The sequence below is a fragment of the Ictidomys tridecemlineatus genome, chromosome 1 (assembly GCF_052094955.1).
Source record: "Ictidomys tridecemlineatus isolate mIctTri1 chromosome 1, mIctTri1.hap1, whole genome shotgun sequence".
NCBI classification, from domain to species: Eukaryota; Metazoa; Chordata; class Mammalia; order Rodentia; family Sciuridae; genus Ictidomys; species Ictidomys tridecemlineatus.
In genome coordinates, this window is record NC_135477.1 from 246,763,821 (window position 1) to 246,771,994 (window position 8,174).

The following is an 8,174-nucleotide window of genomic DNA, read 5'->3' on the forward strand; positions in this document are numbered from 1 at the left end:
TTCCCTATTTTTAAAACTGTTACATTTAATGTTTCCTTATTGAATTGCTATAAAAATGTAATGTTTACTCCTAATTCTTTACCTTATCAAGGTAGGTACCCACTTTGACCAACCCTGAATTGTTAAGTGTTTGACTAAAATTTTGGGGTATTAGAAGAAATGCTGTGATTAATGTTGTTAGACATATAATTTAGTAAAGGTTTGGATTATTTCCTTGCAATAAGCTTTCAGATATGGAATAATAGAAGACCTTGTTATGTCTTTTTGATTTAAGTTTACTTATTTTTTGTTCTGATGACATGATTTAATATGTTTCTGAATATGTAGCTGTAAACCTCATCCTTTGTGTTGTTAATTTTGTGTGACACTAGGTTTTGCCTGTTTTTTTTCATATAACAAGTAACATGTCCTACAATAACTAAAATTTATTTTGAAAAAGATTAAAGTGAAATGAATCAATTTCCCCTATGTTAAGTACACAGTGATCAAGACAAGTTGAAGGTCCATAGGAAAAAATATGAACATCAATATAAAGCTTATACCTTATGTAAAAATTGTTCCCAAATGACCTTAAATATAAAACTACAAACGTTATAGAAAGAAAAAAATACAAGAGAAAGTCTTCAGAATCTAAGGAAAGTTCTCAGGCTTAACACTAAGCATGATCTATGTGTCAGTCAACTTTGCATTGCAACAAAATACCTGAGACAATCAACTTAAAAAGAGGAAAGTTTTGGAGGTATCCATCCACGGTCAACTGGCTCTACTGCTTTCTGGTCCATGAAAAGGCAGCATATATCACTGAGAGCACATGGCAGAGGAAGCTGCTTACCTTCTTGCAGCAGGGAAATAAAAAACAGAATAAAGAAGAGACCAGTGCCCCCAGTTACCTTCCACGAGGCCTTACCTTCCAAAGGTTCCACCAACTCCCAATAATGGGCCAAATTTATAACACATGAGCCTCAGGGAGACATTTATAATCCAAACTATAGCAATCCATGCAAGAAAAAAATAATAGATTGGATTTCATCAAAATTAAAAATTTATGCTGAGAAATAACTTCCTAATAGAATAAAAATATTTGAAGAAAATATTTGAAATCACATATCATGGTTTATCATCATCAATACACCTTAGAGAAATACAAACTAAAGCCAAAAGAAATATCACTATACAGCTACCAAAATATCTGAAATTAAAAAAAAATCATAATAACTCCAAATGCTGAAGGGGTGCAGAGAACCTGTATCACTCATCCAGTGCATTTGGGAGTGGGAAATTGCACAGCCACTCTGGAAAGTAGTTTGGCATTTATTTTCCATACTAAAACCAGAATTACCATATGACCCACCAATTGCATTCTTGTATGTATATCACAGATACTTTTAAAATTAGGCAGAAAATTTATCCATGAATGTTTATAGAAGTTTTTAAAGTCCTAATAGCCAAGAATTATAAATAACAAATATATCCTTCAGTGGGTGGACAGAAGAATCAAATTATGTTATATTACTCAGCAATAAAAGGGAAAGACCTATTGATACACACAACTTGGATCAACCTCAGTGGTCTTATATGGAGTGGAAAAACGTCAAACTCAAGACACATATTTGGATCTATTCATAATTCTATTTGTATAACATTTGTGAAACAGCATAATTATAAGTGTGTGAACAAATTAATGGTTTCAGGGGTTAGGCAAGGTATTAGGACTGGGATGGATTTGGTTATAAAGGGGTAGAATGATGGACTTGTGATGGTGTTAAAATGATTATCTTGAGGATGATGACAGTTACAAAGAGGTACTCGTGCAAAAAATTGCAGAAAATTACACAAACACACAGAGAAAGAGTGCATGTATTACTAGTATAATCAAAATACACTCTATGAATTGTATCAACACCAAACTTCTGGTTTTGATATACTATACAAGATGTTAATAATAAGAGAAATATTAAATATCAGACAAATCTATCTATGTATGTGATATAATAAATGTTATAATAAAAACTACAATTTTCTAAAGGACTTGCTTGAAGAAAGAAAGAAATCACACTACGATGTATAAGGAGATCATCCTGGAAAATTTTCAAAGCAGAAGAGAGAAAGCATGACATTTGCCAATATAAATCATGTGTATATTTTTATCACAACTTTACATTCTTATTTTATGGTAGAGAAAAATTGAAGAAAATAAACAAAGACCTAATCATAGACGTCTTAGGCAAGCTGATGGGTAGGTGCTTCGTAGTTAAAGCACTTGACAGTTCTTGGTATAAGGGCACTGCCCAAGTTCATGACATTATTATGTCTAAGACATTAAAAGCCTTATTGGGTAAAGCAAGGGAACTTTGTATAAATATCTTACTTTTATCCACATAATTTCCTAGAACAATACTAAAAAAATGATGCGGAAATATTAAAGGAATGAGAGCCAAGCAAGAATATTGCTTTTGAAATTCTGCCTAGAATTATTTATACTTTACATACTAAGACTTAAAAGAATTTTCACTTCCCCTCAGAGATGGCACTGTAATTACAACGAACTTTGCCCATCCATCAGTTCCCTATATGGTTCCCTTGTCCTTGAATTGGTGGGAAAGTTATGGCTTTTCATTCCTGGTGTGTATTGGGATCCCAAATAAGAAAAGAGGTCCCAAAGGTAAGTAGAGGGGAAATGAAAAGGAACTGAAGAGAAAGAATGAGAAAGAAGAAAGTTCATGTGAGAAAATTTTAAAAATAAAGCACCAAAGCTTATTCAGCCCTCTCATGAACTTCTCAGAGGATAGCAATTATCCAGGATACAACAGATGGCTATAATTCTCTGTCTGGTCTGCATATTGTCAAGGCAGAAGACAGAAAGCACTTAGAACAGAAAGTTGATGCTGCCATGAGGAACCCCATATAGGAAATCTCCACCTTCAGCCATCTCAAGTGAGGCGACTCACCCTTAGCCCTGGATGTGGTGGCATGTGGAGAGTGTGGGGCAGGGAAGAAGGGAATGAGAATCCCTCCGTGTTTTTCCCCAACTCCTGAATTTAGTCTCACACTGAATTTTTACTGGTGAACCTGTTATGGCTAAATAGATGTAAAGCAGCATAACTTTAATTAAATTGTGTGGAATGGTCATAATTTTAAGCAAAAACTTTTCAGAGACTAGGTTAAAATTATGCACAGACAAAAGTATACATGTACCCTTAGGAAATCTAGTGAGCAATTTACTTGCATTATTAATTACCTTTGAGAAGATTATGGGGCAGGAGTCCAGTCAATCCAACTAGCAAATTATAAAATACAGCTTATTTCATTTAAGATAGGAAATAATGGTTCTCCCAAAGGAGGTGAAATTCTGAAGTGTGACTAGATCATAAATCCATTTGAGAGAACCTGTTATAATTTTATATAAAAGAGAGAGAGAGAGAAAGTTGAGAATGTTCAAAAAAACATCATTTGCTTATCTTTTTTATATATATATAAGATAATTCACACTGGAACCCATCTATCAGTTGTGTGAATTTGAATAAGTTATTTAACTTTCATGTCTTTCATCTGTAAAACAAAGCTAATTAAATAACTTGCATTATAGAGTTGATTTGAGGATTAAACAAAAAAGATGGTACTTTACCAAAAATTAAAGAACATTTTATCTCTAAGGAAAAAAACATTAAAGAAGTGAATAATAAGCCACAGATGGTATAAAATATTCACAAATTGTATGTATCAAATTACTTGTATTTAGAGTAATAAAACATCCTTACAACTTGACAACAAAATTCAAATGATTACATTTTTAAAAGAAACAAATGAGGCCAGACATCTATTTGCTCTCTCAAAGCCATTTCTGCACCAACCACGGCGACCTTCGTGGAGCTCAGCACCAAAGCCAAGATGCCCATTTTGGGTCTGGGCACCTGGAAGTCTCCCCAAAACAAAGTCAAAGAAGCCGTGAAGGTGGCCATTGATGCAGGCTATTGCCACATAGATTGTGCCTACGTCTACCAGAATGAGAATGAGGTGGGAGAAGCCATCCAAGAGAAGATCCAAGAGAAGGTGGTGAAGCGGGAGGACCTCTTTATTGTGAGCAAGTTGTGGTGCACCTTCTTTGAGAGGAAGCTTGTGAAGGAAGCCTGTCGGAAGACCCTCAAGGATCTGAAACTGGACTATCTGGATGTCTATCTTATTCATTGGCCCCAGGGATTTCAAGCTGGGAAGGACATATTCCCCAAAGATGATAAAGGCAACAACCTCATCAGTAAAGAAACATTCTTGGATGCCTGGGAGGTCATGGAGGAGCTGGTGGATGAGGGGTTGGTGAAAGCTCTTGGTGTTTCCAACTTCAACCATTTCCAGATTGAAAAGATCTTGAATAAGCCTGGACTCAGATATAAACCAGTGACTAACCAGGTCGAGGGCCACCCATACCTCACCCAGGAGAAACTGACCCAATATTGCCATTCTAAGGGGATCACTGTCACAGCCTACAGCCCCCTGGGCTCTCCAGATAGACCTTGGGCTAAACCAGAAGACCCTTCACTCTTGGAGGACCCTAAGATCAAGGAGATTGCTGCAAGGCACAAAAAATCCCCGGCCCCGGTTCTGATCCGGTTCCATATCTAGAGGAATGTGGTGGTGATCCCCAAGTCTGTGACCCCAGAACGTATTCTCGAGAACTTTCAGGTCTTTGACTTCAAATTGAGTGATGAGGAGATGGCGACCTTACTCAGCTTCAACAGAAACTGGAGGATCTGTGTCCTGGCTGACCAGGCTAATTTGTGGGACTACCCCTACAATGCCGATTACTGAAGCTGAATCTCCTGATGAGACACCTGGTGGATTCTTTCTCTTCACTGACGTGGAATTTGCTCTCCCTGAGGCCCATTTTAACTAAATTTATATGAAATTATATTGTGCTTGATCTTGTCAGAATCTAGGCAAAATTAGAAAAAAAATTATTAGTGCATTATAATTGTACATAATGGTCCATGCTCGCAACATTAGTTGCTCAATCTCCTTCCCAGAACCTTCTTTCCTTCTCCTCCTCCCTCCCCCTAAGCAAGGTTTTATTTAGATCCATATGTTGAACCAAGGAAAGACTTATCACAGGGAAGTATGACTCAGATGAGCAAATGACTATTTCTTCCACTTATTTGATCTGAACAAATGTTTGTTAAACAACAGGGTCTCTGCTACCATTGAGGATACAAAAATAAAAATAATAAAAAAATAATGAAAGTTAAAAAAAAGAAACAAATGATATGAATAGAAATTTCACTAGGAAGATACATAAATGTTTAATCTGCATGTGAACAGATTCTTAAAATAATTAATAATAGGGAAATTTATGTCAAAACCACTTTAGGTCCTATTATACATTCAACTAGAACGGCTAAGTTTAAGATTTGAAAATGCCAGGTATGGTAAGGATATAGAACAGAGGCCCTCCACAGTGTTGATTATAATCAAAATTGACACGGGTATGTTGGATAGCCGTTTGGTGGTTTCTGAAATAATTTAACATATACTTACTATTTGATCCAGAAATCCCACTTAGATATTATAAGAAATTAAAATGTATATCCACACAAAGACTTTTTAATAAAAATTCATAGTAGTATTATTAATAGGAGCTGAAAACTGGATAGAATTTAAATGTCTACCAAATAAATAGCAAAATATGATATATCTGCATAACAGAATATTGTTTAGCAATGAAAATAAAAACTATTGATACATGATAATATGGATAAACTTCAAAATTACTATAAAAACCTATATATTATATGATATTATTTACATGAAATTTCTAGAATAGGCAGAATTACAGAGACAGCAGATTTGTGGTGTCATTGGACTAAAAAAGGAGAAAGAATTGAGTGCAAATGAGTACATGAATTTTAGGAGTGAGATGTAAATATTTTAAACTAAGTTGAAAGTATGATTACAAAAAATGTGTAAATTTACCAAAATTTATCAAATTTGACATTTACAAAATGTCAAATGATATGCAAATTATATTTTAATAAAACTCTTAAAATACCTATATTGTCTACAGATTTTTTTATTTATAACTTTTGCATATACTCAATATTTCATTCCTGAAAAGGGCATTTTAAAGTACAATTAAATCATATCATTGCCTATTTTAAACTGCATTATAAATTTCATGTTGAATGCCCTGGTAATGTAGCTATAGTCAGAATTTGTTTTCTGCATCTAGTATAAAACTCTCCTAACTAGAATTTATAATCCAGAAAATTTGTTAAAAATGACCAAAGTAAATTTGTTTCATTTATTCCTAAAGAGCGTTTGAATGTGTGGGAGGTTAGTGATGATTCAGTACTCAATCCACAAATAAGACAAAGTACATATCAGAAATAAGAGTCTAAAGCTGACACATAAGTCCAAGATATCTTCCGTAATCCATCCACAATTCCTCTTCTCCTGATAGGAAAGGTAGAACACATGAGGCAAGACTGGCTATGGAAAGAGACTCAAGAACTCACGTTCAAATTCAAAACATTTACATATGCATGAAGCAACAGAGAGTCTGATTTCACATTAAATCTCAGCATTGGTAAAGAGAAACTCATTCACTTTTGAATTCCTTAGTAACTAAGCACATTTTGCTAATGATACATTGGCATTCTGATAAAGAAAGTGTCATGTGCAGATACAATGTCTTTTATTAATGTAGGGGTGCTGCTGCAAATTTTCTAGGTGTCAGAAGAATGTCTGGACTGTTACACACAATAATGATATAGTTGTCATCTTCCTTTTGTGGGTTTTGTGCATTATAAACCCAGCAGAATCTAGTTTGATAAGTGAGTGTCTAAATTACTAGACTTAATTTATTCTTGCTAAGCCACAGTGTCACATTCAATTCGTTAAATATGTACCCTGACTAGCTACTGTGCATGCAGTTTCAAATGCAGTTTGAGGAAGGAATCATGTCAAGTTGATCAGTCAGTTCTATCTCCTCAACTTTTTCTTTCCCTCCCTCCATCCCTTCCTCCCTTTCTTTCTTACTTTCTAGAAGTAAAAATTTCTGTTATTATTCTCAAGCCTGCTGAGGTTCACCCTTAGCAAGACATGGTTCAGAGCTCTTCTGTGTATCTACTGGGAAAATATGTTTTACTTTTTACTGCCATGAATTTAGTATAAAGATGTTAGGTAAAAGAACTAAAGTGTTTTTAGAATTTGTTTTATAAGCTATGTAAAAGAAAGTCTGTGGACTTGAAGTGAGACATTCTGGGATTTAGTGGCACTGGTTTGTTAAAACCTGCCTATCTGAATAATTTCTGATACCTCTCTGAACCTCCAGTTTTTATGTGTAAAATAAGGCTTTTATGTAAAACGTGTAAAATGAGTCTTTCTGCTCTCACACGACATTAAGTTCAACAGTGTCACCTACATCATCCTCCTTTCACATTCTTACCACTAGGAGAGATTTCTCCATGTACCAAGGACTCAGGAAGACCACTCTGGGAGGTTACCATTCTGGGAGGGAATCCTGGGTGAGAAGTGTGAAGAGATTGAGCATCTCATTCTCCAGCACTTGCAATTGCTTCTCATCCTCTTTAAATATCTAATATAAGGCTTGATGGTGTTGAATCTGGGGAATCAAAGAGAAAAATGATCAGAGGGAATAATGGAAAGTAAGCAAAACTCCTAATTAAGCATGTCTGGTGTTGGCTTCGGCACACCAGTGAAAAGCTGATGTTCATCTCACAGTGGCAAAAATATCCTTCAATCCATCTCTTCTCACTAACAGATAATTACTCCTCAAAACAAACAAACAAACAAACAAACAACAACTAATGCACTGAGTTCGGTTAAGTATGTGCTGGATGAGAAATCCATCCATACCTTTTCATAACCAGTTATAAAATCCTGTCCCTGGATACAAAGACTGGTTTACTGACCACACTCCTTCCTGTGTTTCATCTCCTCTGCTTAACACTGCCTTTCTTGTTTATTATGATACATACAAACAGTTTATAAAAACTGTTTATGAATGTAACCAACTCAGGTGTATTTATACCCATTTAGAGTTTTAGATCAACCAATATGAAAATATCCTGAATTTAAAAACATAATCATCTTTATGCCTTGGCAGTAAGCAAGACTTAAATCTGGTCAAGCACTGAAGGTCAAAAGGACATAGGCCAATTTCT

General features: G+C 35.0%; 1 pseudogene; it reads left to right on the forward strand.

The window, feature by feature from the left end:
• Nucleotides 1–3,811: 3,811 nt before the first annotated feature.
• Nucleotides 3,812–4,937, forward strand: LOC101973436 (aldo-keto reductase family 1 member B10 pseudogene; annotated as a pseudogene).
• The last annotated feature ends 3,237 nt before the right edge of the window (nt 4,938–8,174 follow it).